Raw genomic sequence first — 19,493 nt, 5'->3', positions numbered from 1 at the left:
CATTTTGAGCACTGTCACCATGGGTGTTGCAACCATGAGCACTGTCACCATGAGCACTGTCACCATTGCGATTATCACCATGTGTACTGTCACCATGGGCACTATCACAATGAGAACTGTCAGCGTGGGCACTGTCACTGTTGGCAAGGGCACCGTGGGCACTTCCACCATGGGCAATTTCACCATGGGCACTATCACTGTGAGCACTGTCAACATGAGCACGTCACAATGGGCACTGTCAACATGGGTACTATCTCGAAGGGCAATGTCACCATGAGCATTGTCAGGAAGGGCAATTTCACCATGAGCACTGTCACCAAAGGCACTATCACCATGAGCAATGTCACTGTGGGCCGTGTCACCAGGGGCACTATCACCATGGTTAATGTTCTCATTGGCACTTTCCCCGTGAGCTCTGTCACCCTGGGCACTGTCATCATGGGCACGGTCACCGTGAGCACTATCTCCATGAGCACAGCCACTGTGAACACCATCACCATAATCACTGGCCTCATCGGTACTGTCACCATGAGCACTGCCACAATGAGCACTGTCAGCATGGGCACTTCCCCCATGAGCACTGTCACTATGAGAACTGCTAGCATGGGTATTTTCACCATGAGTACTGTCACCCTCTGTATTGTCACCATTTGCACTGTCACCATCAGGACTATTACCGTGAGTGCTATCACCGTGAGATCTCTCACCATGGTCACTGTCACCATGGCACCTTGCACAATGCGTGCTCTCAACATGAGTGCTGTCACCATTGGCACTATCACCGTGAGCATTCTCACTGTGGTCAGAGTCAACATGGGCTCTGTCACCATGAGCACTGTCACCATAGGCAATGTCACCGTGGTCAGTGTCACCATGAGCAATGTCTCCATGGGCACTCCTACAGTGGGCACTGTCACTGTGCGAACTGTCACCATGGTTACTGCCACTATGAGCAGTGTCTCTGTGAGTACTGTCAGCATGGGTTTTTACCGTGAGCACTGTCACCATGAGCCCTGTCACCATTCTTCAGTGCCACCATGTGCACTACCACCATGGGCACTCTCACCATGGGCACTATCACCGATAACACTGTCACCATAAGTACTGTCTTCATGGGCACTGTCACCAAGGGCACGGCCAACATGTGACCTGTAACCATTGTCAGTGTCACTGTGAGAAGTGTCACCATGGGAATTAACAACATAGGCACTCTCATCATGAGCACTGTCACCATGAGCACTGACACGACGAGCACTGTCACCCAGGGCAGTGCCACCATGAGCACTGTCACCATAACTCTTGCTATGAGAATTGTAACCATGGGCAATTTCTCAATGAGTAATGTCACCATGTGTATTTTCACCGTGGGCACTCTCAAAGTAAACAGTATTACCATGAGCACTTTCACTGTGAACACTGTCACCATGGGCACTGGCACAATGTGGTGTGTCACCATGAGCCATGTCACCATGGGAAATGTCACCGTGAGAAGTGTCACCATAGGCAATGTCACCATGGGCAATGTCACCATGGGAACTGCCATTTTGAGCACTGTCACCATGGGTACTACAACCATGAGTACTGTCACCATGAGTAATTTAACCATTGGCAGTATGACCATGTGCACTGTCACCATGGGCACTATCACCATGACAACTCTCAGCGTGAGCACTGTCACTGTTGGAAATGGCATTGTGTGCAATTCCACCATGGGCAATGTCACCATGGACATTATCGCTGTGAGCACTGTCAATATGAGCACGTCAACATGAGCCCTGTCACCATGGGCAATGTCACTGTGAGAAGTGTCACAATAGGCAATGTCACCGTGGGCACTGTCACCATGGTCACTGCCACCACTGTCACTGTCATTTTGAGCACTGTCACCATGGGTACTGCAACCATGAGCGCTGTCACCATGAGCACTGTCACCATTGCAAGTATCACCATGTGCACTGTCACCATGGGCACTATCACAATGAGAACTGTCAGCATGGGCACTGTCACTCTTGGCAATGTCACCATGGGCACTATCACTTTGAGCACTGTCAACATGAGCACGTCACCATGGGCACTGTCAACATGGGTACTATCTCGAAGGTCAATGTCACCATGAGCATTGTCAGGATGGGCAACTTCACCGTGAGCACTGTCACCAATGGCACTATCACCATGAGCAATGTCACTGTGGGCCGTGTCACCAGGGGCACTATCACCATGGTTAATGTTCTCATTGGCACTTTCCCCGTGAGCACTGTCACCCTGGGCACTGTCATCATGGGCACGGTCACCGTGAGCACTATCTCCATGAGCACAGCCACTGTGAACACCATCACCATAATCACTGGCCTCATCGGTACTGTCAACATGAGCACTGCCACAATGAGCACTGTCATCATGGGCACATCCCCATGAGCACTGTCACTATGAGAACTGCTACCATGGGTATTTTCACCATGTGTACTGTCACCCTGTGTATTGTCACCATTTGCACTGTCACCATGAGGACTATTACCGTGAGCACTATCACCGTGAGATCTCTCACCTTGGTCACTGTCACCATGGCACCTTGCACAATGGGGGCTGTCAACATGAGTGCTGGCACCATTGGCACTATCACTGTGAGCATTCTCACTGTGGTCAGTGTCACCATGGCCACTGTCACCATGAGCACTGTCACCATAGGCAATGTCACCATGGTGAGTGGCACCATGAGCACTGTCACCATAGGCAATGTCACCATGGTCAGTGGCACCATGAGCACTGTCAACATGGGCACTCATACAGTGGGCACTGTCACTGTGAGCACTGTCACCTTGGGTACTGCCACCATGAGCGCTGTCACCATGAGCACTGTCACCATTGCGAGTATCACAATGTGCACTGTCACCATTGGCACTGGCACAATGTCGTGTGTCACCTTGAGCAATGTCACCATGGGAAATGTCACCGTGAGATGTGTCACCATAGGCAATGTCACCATGGGCAATGTCACCATGGGAAATGCCATTTTGCACACTGTCACCATGGGTACTGCAACCATGAGTACTGTCACCATTGGCAGTATGACCATGTGCACTGTCACCATGGGCACTATCACCATGACAACTCTCAGCGTGAGCACTGTCACTGTGGGAACTGGCATTGTGTGCAATTCCACCATGGGCAATGTCACCATGGGCACTATCACTGTGAGCACTGTCAATATAAGCACGTCTACATGAGCCCTGTCACCACTGGCAATGTCACCGTGAGAAGTGTCACTATAGGCGATGTCACCATGGGCACTGTCACCATGGTCACTGCCACCACTGTCACTGTCATTTTGAGCACTGTCACCATGGGTATTGCAACCATGAGCACTGTCACCATGAGCACTGTCACCATTGCGATTATCACCATGTGTACTGTCACCATGGGCACTATCACAATGAGAACTGTCAGCGTGGGCACTGTCACTGTTGGCAAGGGCACCGTTGGCACTTCCACCATGGGCAATGTCACCATGGGCACTATCACTGTGAGCACTGTCAACATGAGCACGTCACCATGGGCACTGTCAACATGGGTACTATCTCGAAGGGCAATGTCACCATGAGCATTGTCAGGAAGGGCAATTTCACCATGAGCACTGTCACCAAAGGCACTATCACCATGAGCAATGTCACTGTGGGCCGTGTCACCAGGGGCACTATCACCATGGTTAATGTTCTCATTGGCACATTCCCCGTGAGCACTGTCACCCTGGGCACTGTCATCATGGGCACGGTCACCGTGAGCACTATCTCCATGAGCACAGCCACTGTGAACACCATCACCATAATCACTGGCCTCATCGGTACTGTCACCATGAGCACTGCCACAATGAGCACTGTCAGCATGGGCACTTCCCCCATGAGCACTGTCACTATGAGAACTGCTAGCATGGGTATTTTCACCATGAGTACTGTCACCCTCTGTATTGTCACCATTTGCACTGTCACCATCAGGACTATTACCGTGAGTGCTATCACCGTGAGATCTCTCACCATGGTCACTGTCACCATGGCACCTTGCACAATGGGGGCTGTCAACATGAGTGCTGTCACCATTGGCACTATCACCGTGAGCATTCTCACTGTGGTCAGAGTCAACATGGGCTCTGTCACCATGAGCACTGTCACCATAGGCAATGTCACCGTGGTCAGTGTCACCATGAGCAATGTCTCCATGGGCACTCCTACAGTGGGCACTGTCACTGTGCGAACTGTCACCATGGTTACTGCCACTATGAGCAGTGTCTCTGTGAGTATTGTCAGCATGGGTTTTTACCGTGAGCACTGTCACCATGAGCCCTGTCACCATTTTTCAGTGCCACCATGTGCACTACCACCATGTGCACTCTCACCATGGGCACTATCACCGATAACACTGTCACCATAAGTACTGTCTTCATGGGCACTGTCACCAAGGGCACGGCCAACATGTGACCTGTAACCATTGTCAGTGTCACTGTGAGAAGTGTCACCATGGGAATTAACAACATAGGCACTCTCATCATGAGCACTGTCACCATGAGCACTGACACCACGAGCACTGTCACCCAGGGCAGTGCCACCGTGAGCACTGTCACCATAACTGTTGCTATGAGAATTGAAACCATGGGCAATTTCTCAATGAGTAATGTCACCATGTGTATTTTCACCTTGGGCACTCTCAAAGTAAACAGTATTACCATGAGCACTTTCACTGTGAACACTGTCACCATGGGCACTGGCACAATGTGGTGTGTCACCATGAGCCATGTCACCATGGGGAATGTCACCGTGAGAAGTGTCACCATAGGCAATGTCACCATGGGCAATGTCACCATGGGAACTGCCATTTTGAGCACTGTCACCATGGGTACTGCAACCATGAGTACTGTCACCATGAGTAATTTAACCATTGGCAGTATGACCATGTGCACTGTCACCATGGGCACTATCACCATGACAACTCTCAGCGTGAGCACTGTCACTGTTGGAAATGGCATTGTGTGCAATTCCACCATGGGCAATGTCACCATGGACATTATCGCTGTGAGCACTGTCAATATGAGCACGTCAACATGAGCCCTGTCACCATGGGCAATGTCACTGTGAGAAGTGTCACTATAGGCAATGTCACCGTGGGCACTGTCACCATGGTCACTGCCACCACTGTCACTGTCATTTTGAGCACTGTCACCATGGGTACTGCAACCATGAGCACTGTCACCATGAGCACTGTCACCATTGCAAGTATCACCATGTGCACTGTCACCATGGGCACTATCACAATGAGAACTGTCAGCATGGGCACTGTCACTCTTGGCAATGTCACCATGGGCACTATCACTTTGAGCACTGTCAACATGAGCACGTCACCATGGGCACTGTCAACATGGGTACTATCTCGAAGGTCAATGTCACCATGAGCATTGTCAGGATGGGCAACTTCACCGTGAGCACTGTCACCAATGGCACTATCACCATGAGCAATGTCACTGTGGGCCGTGTCACCAGGGGCACTATCACCATGGTTAATGTTATCATTGGCACTTTCCCCGTGAGCACTGTCACTATGAGAACTGCTACCATGGGTATTTTCACCATGTGTACTGTCACCCTGTGTATTGTCACCATTTGCACTGTCACCATGAGGACTATTACCGTGAGCGCTATCACCGTGAGATCTCTCACCATGGTCACTGTCACCATGGCACCTTGCACAATGGGGGCTGTCAACATGAGTGCTGGCACCATTGGCACTATCACTGTGAGCATTCTCACTGTGGTCAGTGTCACCATGGGCACTGTCACCATGAGCACTGTCACCATAGGCAATGTCACCATGGTCAGTGTCACCATGAGCACTGTCAACATGGGCACTCATACAGTGGGCACTGTCACTGTGAGCACTGTCACCTTTGGTACTGCCACCATGAGCGCTGTCACCATGAGCACTGTCACCATTGCGAGTATCACAATGTGCACTGTCACCATGGGCACTGGCACAATGTCGTGTGTCACCTTGAGCAATGTCACCATAGGAAATGTCACCGTGAGATGTGTCACCATAGGCAATGTCACCATGGGCAATGTCACCATGGGAAATGCCATTTTGCACACTGTCACCATGGGTACTGCAACCATGAGTACTGTCACCATTGGCAGTATGACCATGTGCACTGTCACCATGGGCACTATCACCATGACAACTCTCAGCATGAGCACTGTCACTGTGGGAACTGGCATTGTGTGCAATTCCACCATGGGCAATGTCACCATGGGCACTATCACTGTGAGCACTCTCAATATAAGCACGTCAACATGAGCCCTGTCACCATTGGCAATGTCACCGTGAGAAGTGTCACTATAGGCGATGTCCCCGTGGGCACTGTCACCATGGTCACTGCCACCACTGTCACTGTCATTTTGAGCACTGTCACCATGGGTGTTGCAACCATGAGCACTGTCACCATGAGCACTGTCACCATTGCGATTATCACCATGTGTACTGTCACCATGGGCACTATCACAATGAGAACTGTCAGCGTGGGCACTGTCACTGTTGGCAAGGGCACCGTGGGCACTTCCACCATGGGCAATTTCACCATGGGCACTATCACTGTGAGCACTGTCAACATGAGCACGTCACAATGGGCACTGTCAACATGGGTACTATCTCGAAGGGCAATGTCACCATGAGCATTGTCAGGAAGGGCAATTTCACCATGAGCACTGTCACCAAAGGCACTATTACCATGAGCAATGTCACTGTGGGCCGTGTCACCAGGGGCACTATCACCATGGTTAATGTTCTCATTGGCACTTTCCCCGTGAGCACTGTCACCCTGGGCACTGTCATCATGGGCACGGTCACCGTGAGCACTATCTCCATGAGCACAGCCACTGTGAACACCATCACCATAATCACTGGCCTCATCGGTACTGTCACCATGAGCACTGCCACAATGAGCACTGTCAGCATGGGCACTTCCCCCATGAGCACTGTCACTATGAGAACTGCTAGCATGGGTATTTTCACCATGAGTACTTTCACCCTCTGTATTGTCACCATTTGCACTGTCACCATCAGGACTATTACCGTGAGTGCTATCACCGTGAGATCTCTCACCATGGTCACTGTCACCATGGCACCTTGCACAATGCGTGCTGTCAACATGAGTGCTGTCACCATTGGCACTATCACCGTGAGCATTCTCACTGTGGTCAGAGTCAACATGGGCTCTGTCACCATGAGCACTGTCACCATAGGCAATGTCACCGTGGTCAGTGACACCATGAGCAATGTCTCCATGGGCACTCCTACAGTGGGCACTGTCACTGTGCGAACTGTCACCATGGTTACTGCCACTGTGAGCAGTGTCTCTGTGAGTACTGTCAGCATGGGTTTTTACCGTGAGCACTGTCACCATGAGCCCTGTCACCATTTTTCAGTGGCACCATGTGCAATACCACCATGTGCACTCTCACCATGGGCACTATCACCGATAACACTGTCACCATAAGTACTGTCTGCATGGGCACTGTCACCAAGGGCACGGCCAACATGTGACCTGTAACCACTGTCAGTGTCACTGTGAGAAGTGTCACCATGGGAATTAACAACATAGGCACTCTCATCATGAGCACTGTCACCATGAGCACTGACACCACGAGCACTGTCACCCAGGGCAGTGCCACCGTGAGCACTGTCACCATAACTGTTGCTATGAGAATTGTAACCATGGGCAATTTCTCAATGAGTAATGTCACCATGTGTATTTTCACCTTGGGCACTCTCAAAGTAAACAGTATTACCATGAGCACTTTCACTGTGAACACTGTCACCATGGGCACTGGCACAAAGTGGTGTGTCACCATGAGCCATGTCACCATGGGGAATGTCACCGTGAGAAGTGTCACCATAGGCAATGTCACCATGGGCAATGTCACCATGGGAACTGCCATTTTGAGCACTGTCACCATGGGTACTGCAACCATGAGTACTGTCACCATGAGTAATTTAACCATTGGCAGTATGACCATGTGCACTGTCACCATGGGCACTATCACCATGACAACTCTCAGCGTGAGCACTGTCACTGTTGGAAATGGCATTGTGTGCAATTCCACCATGGGCAATGTCACCATGGACATTATCGCTGTGAGCACTGTCAATATGAGCACGTCAACATGAGCCCTGTCACCATGGGCAATGTCACTGTGAGAAGTGTCACTATAGGCAATGTCACCGTGGGCACTGTCACCATGGTCACTGCCACCACTGTCACTGTCATTTTGAGCACTGTCACCATGGGTACTGCAACCATGAGCACTGTCACCATGAGCACTGTCACCATTGCAAGTATCACCATGTGCACTGTCACCATGGGCACTATCACAATGAGAACTGTCAGCATGGGCACTGTCACTCTTGGCAATGTCACCATGGGCACTATCACTTTGAGCACTGTCAACATGAGCACGTCACCATGGGCACTGTCAACATGGGTACTATCTCGAAGTTCAATGTCACCATGAGCATTGTCAGGATGGGCAACTTCACCGTGAGCACTGTCACCAATGGCACTATCACCATGAGCAATGTCACTGTGGGCCGTGTCACCAGGGGCACTATCACCATGGTTAATGTTATCATTGGCACTTTCCCCGTGAGCACTGTCACTATGAGAACTGCTACCATGGGTATTTTCACCATGTGTACTGTCACCCTGTGTATTGTCACCATTTGCACTGTCACCATGAGGACTATTACCGTGAGCGCTATCACCGTGAGATCTCTCACCATGGTCACTGTCACCATGGCACCTTGCACAATGGGGGCTGTCAACATGAGTGCTGGCACCATTGGCACTATCACTGTGAGCATTCTCACTGTGGTCAGTGTCACCATGGGCACTGTCACCATGAGCACTGTCACCATAGGCAATGTCACCATGGTCAGTGTCACCATGAGCACTGTCAACATGGGCACTCATACAGTGGGCACTGTCACTGTGAGCACTGTCACCTTTGGTACTGGCACCATGAGCGCTGTCACCATGAGCACTGTCACCATTGCGAGTATCACAATGTGCACTGTCACCATGGGCACTGGCACAATGTCGTGTGTCACCTTGAGCAATGTCACCATGGGAAATGTCACCGTGAGATGTGTCACCATAGGCAATGTCACCATGGGCAATGTCACCATGGGAAATGCCATTTTGCACACTGTCACCATGGGTACTGCAACCATGAGTACTGTCACCATTGGCAGTATGACCATGTGCACTGTCACCATGGGCACTATCACCATGACAACTCTCAGCGTGAGCACTGTCACTGTGGGAACAGGCATTGTGTGCAATTCCACCATGGGCAATGTCACCATGGGCACTATCACTGTGAGCACTGTCAATATAAGCACGTCAACATGAGCCCTGTCACCATTGGAAATGTCACCGTGAGAAGTGTCACTATAGGCGATGTCACCGTGGGCACTGTCACCATGGTCACTGCCACCACTGTCACTGTCATTTTGAGCACTGTCACCATGGGTATTGCAACCATGAGCACTGTCACCATGAGCACTGTCACCATTGCGATTATCACCATGTGTACTGTCACCATGGGCACTATCACAATGAGAACTGTCAGCGTGGGCACTGTCACTGTTGGCAAGGGCACCGTGGGCACTTCCACCATGGGCAATGTCACCATGGGCACTATCACTGTGAGCACTGTCAACATGAGCACGTCACCATGGGCACTGTCAACATGGGTACTATCTCGAAGGGCAATGTCACCATGAGCATTGTCAGGAAGGGCAATTTCACCATGAGCACTGTCACCAAAGGCACTATCACCATGAGCAATGTCACTGTGGGCCGTGTCACCAGGGGCACTATCACCATGGTTAATGTTCTCATTGGCACTTTCCCCGTGAGCACTGTCACCCTGGGCACTGTCATCATGGGCACGGTCACCGTGAGCACTATCTCCATGAGCACAGCCACTGTGAACACCATCACCATAATCACTGGCCTCATCGGTACTGTCACCATGAGCACTGCCACAATGAGCACTGTCAGCATGGGCACTTCCCCCATGAGCACTGTCACTATGAGAACTGCTAGCATGGGTATTTTCACCATGAGTACTGTCACCCTCTGTATTGTCACCATTTGCACTGTCACCATCAGGACTATTACCGTGTGTGCTGTCACCGTGAGATCTCTCACCATGGTCACTGTCACCATGGCACCTTGCACAATGCGTGCTGTCAACATGAGTGCTGTCACCATTGGCACTATCACCGTGAGCATTCTCACTGTGGTCAGAGTCAACATGGGCTCTGTCACCATGAGCACTGTCACCATAGGCAATGTCACCGTGGTCAGTGTCACCATGAGCAATGTCTCCATGGGCACTCCTACAGTGGGCACTGTCACTGTGCGAACTGTCACCATGGTTACTGTCACTATGAGCAGTGTCTCTGTGAGTACTGTCAGCATGGGTTTTTACCTTGAGAACTGTCACCATGAGCCCTGTCACCATTCTTCAGTGCCACCATGTGCACTACCACCATGTGCACTCTCACCATGGGCACTATCACCGATAACACTGTCACCATAAGTACTGTCTGCATGGGCACTGTCACCAAGGGCACGGGCAACATGTGACCTGTAACCATTGTCAGTGTCACTGTGAGAAGTGTCACCATGGGAATTAACAACATAGGCACTCTCATCATGAGCACTGTCACCATGAGCACTGACACCATGAGCACTCTCACCCAGGGCAGTGCCACCATGAGCACTGTCACCATAACTGTTGCTATGAGAATTGTAACCATGGGCAATTTCTCAATGAGTAATGTCACCATGTGTATTTTCACCTTGGGCACTCTCAAAGTAAACAGTATTACCATGAGCACTTTCACTGTGAACACTGTCACCATGGGCACTGGCACAATGTGGTGTGTCACCATGAGCCATGTCACCATGGGAAATGTCACCGTGAGAAGTGTCACCATAGGCAATGTCACCATGGGCAATGTCACCATGGGAACTGCCATTTTGAGCACTGTCACCATGGGTACTGCAACCATGAGTACTGTCACCATGAGTAATTTAACCATTGGCAGTATGACCATGTACACTGTCACCATGGGCACTATCACCATGACAACTCTCAGCGTGAGCACTGTCACTGTTGGAAATGGCATTGTGTGCAATTCCACCATGGGCAATGTCACCATGGACATTATCGCTGTGAGCACTGTCAATATGAGCACATCAACATGAGCCCTGTCACCATGGGCAATGTCACTGTGAGAAGTGTCACTATAGGCAATGTCACCGTGGGCACTGTCACCATGGTCACTGCCACCACTGTCACTGTCATTTTGAGCACTGTCACCATGGGTACTGCAACCATGAGCGCTGTAACCATGAGCAATGTCACCATTGCAAGTATCACCATGTGCACTGTCACCATGGGCACTATCACAATGAGAACTGTCAGCATGGGCACTGTCACTCTTGGCAATGTCACCATGGGCACTATCACTTTGAGCACTGTCAACATGAGCACGTCACCATGGGCACTGTCCACATGGGTACAATCTCGAAGGTCAATGTCACCTTGAGCATTGTCAGGATGGGCAACTTCACCGTGAGCACTGTCACCAATGGCACTATCACCATGAGCAATGTCACTGTGGGCCGTGTCACCAGGGGCACTATCACCATGGTTAATGTTCTCATTGGCACTTTCCCCGTGAGCACTGTCACCCTGGGCACTGTCATCATGGGCACGGTCACCGTGAGCACTATCTCCATGAGCACAGCCACTGTGAACACCATCACCATAATCACTGGCCTCATCGGTACTGTCACCATGAGCACTGCCACAATGAGCACTGTCATCATGGGCACATCCCCCCTGAGCACTGTCACTATGAGAACTGCTACCATGGGTATTTTCACCATGTGTACTGTCACCCTGTGTATTGTCACCATTTGCACTGTCACCATGAGGACTATTACCGTGAGCACTATCACCGTGAGATCTCTCACCATGGTCACTGTCACCATGGCACCTTGCACAATGGGGGCTGTCAACATGAGTGCTGGCACCATTGGCACTATCACTGTGAGCATTCTCACTGTGGTCAGTGTCACCATGGGCACTGTCACCATGAGCACTGTCACCATAGTCAATGTCACCATAGTCTGTGGCACAATGAGCACTCTCAACATGGGCACTCATACAGTGGGCACTGTCACTGTGAGCACTGTCACCTTGGGTAGTGCCACCATGAGCGCTGTCACCATGAGCACTGTCACCATTGCGAGTATCACAATGTGCACTGTCACCATGGGCACTGGCACAATGTCGTGTGTCACCTTGAGCAATGTCACCATGGGAAATGTCACCGTGAGATGTGTCACCATAGGCAATGTCACCATGGGCAATGTCACCATGGGAAATGCCATTTTGCACACTGTCACCATGGGTACTGCAACCATGAGTACTGTCACCATTGGCAGTATGACCATGTGCACTGTCACCATGGGCACTATCACCATGACAACTCTCAGCGTGAGCACTGTCACTGTGGGAACTGGCATTGTGTGCAATTCCACCATGGGCAATGTCACCATGGGCACTATCACTGTGAGCACTGTCAATATAAGCACGTCAACATGAGCCCTGTCACCATGGTCAATGTCACCGTGAGAAGTGTCACTATAGGCGATGTCCCCGTGGGCACTGTCACCATGGTCACTGGCACCACTGTCACTGTCATTTTGAGCACTGTCACCATGGGTATTGCAACCATGAGCACTGTCACCATGAGCAGTGTCACCATTGTGATTATCACCATGTGTACTGTCACCATGGGCACTATCACAATGAGAACTGTCAGCGTGGGCACTGTCACTGTTGGCAAGGTCACCGTGGGCACTTCCACCATGGGCAATGTCACCATGGGCACTATCACTGTGAGCACTGTCAACATGAGCACATCACCATGGGCACTGTCAACATGGGTACTATCTCGAAGGGCAATGTCACCATGAGCATTGTCAGGAAGGGCAATTTCACCATGAGCACTGTCACCAAAGGCACTATCACCATGAGCAATGTCACTGTGGGCCGTGTCACCAGGGGCACTATCACCATGGTTAATGTTCTCATTGGCACTTTCCCCGTGAGCACTGTCACCCTGGGCACTGTCATCATGGGCACGGTCACCGTGAGCACTATCTCCATGAGCACAGCCACTGTGAACACCATCACCATAATCACTGGCCTCATCGGTACTGTCACCATGAGCACTGCCACAATGAGCACTGTCAGCATGGGCACTTCCCCCATGAGCACTGTCACTATGAGAACTGCTAGCATGGGTATTTTCACCATGAGTACTGTCACCCTCTGTATTGTCACCATTTGCACTGTCACCATCAGGACTATTACCGTGTGTGCTGTCACCGTGAGATCTCTCACCATGGTCACTGTCACCATGGCACCTTGCACAATGCGTGCTGTCAACATGAGTGCTGTCACCATTGGCACTATCACCGTGAGCATTCTCACTGTGGTCAGAGTCAACATGGGCTCTGTCACCATGAGCACTGTCACCATAGGCAATGTCACCGTGGTCAGTGACACCATGAGCAATGTCTCCATGGGCACTCCTACAGTGGGCACTGTCACTGTGCGAACTGTCACCATGGTTACTGCCACTATGAGCAGTGTCTCTGTGAGTACTGTCAGCATGGGTTTTTACCTTGAGAACTGTCACCATGAGCCCTGTCACCATTCTTCAGTGCCACCATGTGCACTACCACCATGTGCACTCTCACCATGGGCACTATCACCGATAACACTGTCACCATAAGTACTGTCTTCATGGGCACTGTCACCAAGGGCACGGCCAACATGTGACCTGTAACCATTGTCAGTGTCACTGTGAGAAGTGTCACCATGGGAATTAACAACATAGGCACTCTCATCATGAGCACTGTCACAATGAGCACTGACACCACGAGCACTGTCACCCAGGGCAGTGCCACCATGAGCACTGTCACCATAACTGTTGCTATGAGAATTGTAACCATGGGCAATTTCTCAATGAGTAATGTCACCATGTGTATTTTCACCTTGGGCACTCTCAAAGTAAACAGTATTACCATGAGCACTTTCACTGTGAACACTGTCACCATGGGCACTGGCACAATGTGGTGTGTCACCATGAGCCATGTCACCATGGGAAATGTCACCGTGAGAAGTGTCACCATAGGCAATGTCACCATGGGCAATGTCAGCATGGGAACTGCCATTTTGAGCACTGTCACCATGGGTACTGCAACCATGAGTACTGTCACCATGAGTAATTTAACCATTGGCAGTATGACCATGTGCACTGTCACCATGGGCACTATCACCATGACAACTCTCAGCGTGAGCACTGTCACTGTTGGAAATGGCACTGTGTGCAATTCCACCATGGGCAATGTCACCATGGACATTATCGCTGTGAGCACTGTCAATATGAGCACGTCAACATGAGCCCTGTCACCATGGGCAATGTCACTGTGAGAAGTGTCACTATAGGCAATGTCACCGTGGGCACTGTCACCATGGTCACTGCCACCACTGTCACTGTCATTTTGAGCACTGTCACCATGGGTACTGCACCCATGAGCGCTGTCACCATGAGCACTGTCACCATTGCAAGTATCACCATGTGCACTGCCACCATGGGCACTATCACAATGAGAACTGTCAGCATGGGCACTGTCACTCTTGGCAATGTCACCATGGGCACTATCACTTTGAGCACTGTCAACATGAGCACGTCACCATGGGCACTGTCAACATGGGTACTATCTCGAAGGTCAATGTCACCATGAGCATTGTTAGGATGGGCAACTTCACCATGAGCACTGTCACCATGAGCAATGTCACTGTGGGCCGTGTCACCAGGGGCACTATCACCATGGTTAATGTTATCATTGGCAATTTCCCCGTGAGCACTGTCACCCTGGGCACTGTCATCATGGGCACGGTCACCGTGAGCACTATCTCCATGAGCACAGCCACTGTGAACACCATCACCATAATCACTGGCCTCATCGGTACTGTCACCATGAGCACTGCCACAATGAGCACTGTCAGCATGGGCACATCCCCCATGAGCACTGTCACTATGAGAACTGCTACCATAGGTATTTTCACCATGTGTACTGTCACCCTGTGTATTGTCACCATTTACACTGTCACCATGAGGACTATTACCGTGAGCGCTATCACCGTGAGATCTCTCACCATGGTCACTGTCACCATGGCACCTTGCACAATGGGGGCTGTCAACATGAGTGCTGGCACCATTGGCACTATCACTGTGAGCATTCTCACTGTGGTCAGTGTCACCATGGGCACTGTCACTATGAGCACTGTCACCATAGGCAATGTCACCATGGTCTGTGGCACCATGAGCACTGTCAACATGGGCACTCATACAGTGGGCACTGTCACTGTGAGCACTGTCACCTTGGGTACTGCCACCATGAGCGCTGTCACCATGAGCACTGTCACCATTGCGAGTATCACAATGTGCACTGTCACCATGGGCACTGGCACAATGTCGTGTGTCACCTTGAGCAATGTCACCATGGGAAATGTCACCGTGAGATGTGTCACCATAGGCAATGTCACCATGGGCAATGTCACCATGGGAAATGCCATTTTGCACACTGTCACCATGGGTACTGCAACCATGAGTACTGTCACCATTGGCAGTATGACCATGTGCACTGTCACCATGGGCACTATCACCATGACAACTCTCAGCGTGAGCACTGTCACTGTGGGAACTGGCATTGTGTGCAATTCCACCATGGGCAATGTCACCATGGGCACTATCACTGTGAGCTCTGTCAATATAAGCACGTCAACATGAGCCCTGTCACCATTGTCAATGTCACCGTGAGAAGTGTCACTATAGGCGATGTCCCCGTGGGCACTGTCACCATGGTCACTGGCACCACTGTCACTGTCATTTTGAGCACTGTCACCATGGGTATTGCAACCATGAGCACTGTCACCATGAGCACTGTCGCCATTGCGATTATCACCATGTGTACTGTCACCATGGGCACTATCACAATGAGAACTGTCAGCATGGGCACTGTCACTGTTGGCAAGGGCACCGTGGGCACTTCCACCATGGGCAATGTCGCCATGGGCACTATCACTGTGAGCACTGTCAACATGAGCACGTCACCATGGGCACTGTCAACATGGGTACTATCTCGAAGGGCAATGTCACCATGAGCATTGTCAGGAAGGGCAATTTCACCATGAGCACTGTCACCAAAGGCACTATCACCATGAGCAATGTCACTGTGGGCCGTGTCACCAGGGGCACTATCACCATGGTTAATGTTCTCATTGGCACTTTCCCCGTGAGCACTGTCACCCTGGGCACTGTCATCATGGGCACGGTCACCGTGAGCACTATCTCCATGAGCACAGCCACTGTGAACACCATCACCATAATCACTGGCCTCATCGGTACTGTCACCATGAGCACTGCCACAATGAGCACTGTCAGCATGGGCACTTCCCCCATGAGCACTGTCACTATGAGAACTGCTAGCATGGGTATTTTCACCATGAGTACTGTCACCCTCTGTATTGTCACCATTTGCACTGTCACCATCAGGACTATTACCGTGAGTGCTATCACCGTGAGATCTCTCACCATGGTCACTGTCACCATGGCACCTTGCACAATGGGGGCTGTCAACATGAGTGCTGTCACCATTGGCACTATCACCGTGAGCATTCTCACTGTGGTCAGAGTCAACATGGGCTCTGTCACCATGAGCACTGTCACCATAGGCAATGTCACCGTGGTCAGTGTCACCATGAGCAATGTCTCCATGGGCACTCCTACAGTGGGCACTGTCACTGTGCGAACTGTCACCATGGTTACTGCCACTATGAGCAGTGTCTCTGTGAGTACTGTCAGCATGGGTTTTTACCGTGAGCACTGTCACCATGAGCCCTGTCAACATTCTTCAGTGCCACCATGTGCACTACCAACATGTGCACTCTCACCATGGGCACTATCACCGATAACACTGTCACCATAAGTACTGTCTTCATGGGCACTGTCACCAAGGGCACGGCCAACATGTGACCTGTAACCATTGTCAGTGTCACTGTGAGAAGTGTCACCATGGGAATTAACAACATAGGCACTCTCATCATGAGCACTGTCACCATGAGCACTGACACCACGAGCACTGTCACCCAGGGCAGTGCCACCATGAGCACTGTCACCATAACTGTTGCTATGAGAATTGTAACCATGGGCAATTTCTCAATGAGTAATGTCACCATGTGTATTTTCACCTTGGGCACTCTCAAAGTAAACACTATTACCATGAGCACTTTCACTGTGAACACTGTCACCATGGGCACTGGCACAAGGTGGTGTGTCACCATGAGCCATGTCACCATGGGAAATGTCACCGTGAGAAGTGTCACCATAGGCAATGTCACCATGGGCAATGTCACCATGGGAACTGCCATTTTGAGCACTGTCACCATGGGTACTACAACCATGAGTACTGTCACCATGAGTAATTTAACCATTGGCAGTATGACCATGTGCACTGTCACCATGGGCACTATCACCATGACAACTCTCAGCGTGAGCACTGTCACTGTTGGAAATGGCATTGTGTGCAATTCCACCATGGGCAATGTCACCATGGACATTATCGCTGTGAGCACTGTCAATATGAGCACGTCAACATGAGCCCTGTCACCATGGGCAATGTCACTGTGAGAAGTGTCACTATAGGCAATGTCACCGTGGGCACTGTCACCATGGTCACTGCCACCACTGTCACTGTCATTTTGAGCACTGTCACCATGGGTACTGCAACCATGAGCGCTGTCACCATGAGCACTGTCACCATTGCAAGTATCACCATGTGCACTGTCACCATGGGCACTATCACAATGAGAACTGTCAGCATGGGCACTGTCACTCTTGGCAATGTCACCATGGGCACTATCACTTTGAGCACTGTCAACATGAGCACGTCACCGTGGGCACTGTCCACATGGGTACAATCTCGAAGGTCAATGTCACCTTGAGCATTGTCAGGATGGGCAACTTCACCGTGAGCACTGTCACCAATGGCACTATCACCATGAGCAATGTCACTGTGGGCCGTGTCACCAGGGGCACTATCACCATGGTTAATGTTCTCATTGGCACTTTCCCCGTGAGCACTGTCACCCTGGGCACTGTCATCATGGGCACGGTCACCGTGAGCACTATCTCCATGAGCACAGCCACTGTGAACACCATCACCATAATCACTGGCCTCATCGGTACTGTCACCATGAGCACTGCCACAATGAGCACTGTCATCATGGGCACATCCCCCCTGAGCACTGTCACTATGAGAACTGCTACCATGGGTATTTTCACCATGTGTACTGTCACCCTGTGTATTGTCACCATTTGCACTGTCACCATGAGGACTATTACCGTGAGCACTATCACCGTGAGATCTCTCACCATGGTCACTGTCACCATGGCACCTTGCACAATGGGGGCTGTCAACATGAGTGCTGGCACCATTGGCACTATCACTGTGAGCATTCTCACTGTGGTCAGTGTCACCATGGGCACTGTCACCATGAGCACTGTCACCATAGTCAATGTCACCATAGTCTGTGGCACAATGAGCACTCTCAACATGGGCACTCATACAGTGGGCACTGTCACTGTGAGCACTGTCACCTTGGGTAGTGCCACCATGAGCGCTGTCACCATGAGCACTGTCACCATTGCGAGTATCACAATGTGCACTGTCACCATGGGCACTGGCACAATGTCGTGTGTCACCTTGAGCAATGTCACCATGGGAAATGTCACCGTGAGATGTGTCACCATAGGCAATGTCACCATGGGCAATGTCACCATGGGAAATGCCATTTTGCACACTGTCACCATGGGTACTGCAACCATGAGTACTGTCACCATTGGCAGTATGACCATGTGCACTGTCACCATGGGCACTATCACCATGACAACTCTCAGCGTGAGCACTGTCACTGTGGGAACTGGCATTGTGTGCAATTCCACCATGGGCAATGTCACCATGGGCACTATCACTGTGAGCACTGTCAATATAAGCACGTCAACATGAGCCCTGTCACCATGGTCAATGTCACCGTGAGAAGTGTCACTATAGGCGATGTCCCCGTGGGCACTGTCACCATGGTCACTGGCACCACTGTCACTGTCATTTTGAGCACTGTCACCATGGGTATTGCAACCATGAGCACTGTCACCATGAGCAGTGTCACCATTGTGATTATCACCATGTGTACTGTCACCATGGGCACTATCACAATGAGAACTGTCAGCGTGGGCAC

The sequence above is a fragment of the Mesoplodon mirus genome (genome assembly GCF_964341445.2).
Source record: "Mesoplodon mirus genome assembly, chromosome: 1".
NCBI classification, from domain to species: domain Eukaryota; kingdom Metazoa; phylum Chordata; class Mammalia; order Artiodactyla; family Ziphiidae; genus Mesoplodon; species Mesoplodon mirus.
The sequence above is the reverse complement of the archived record's forward strand: the minus strand, read 5'-3'. Positions refer to the sequence as shown.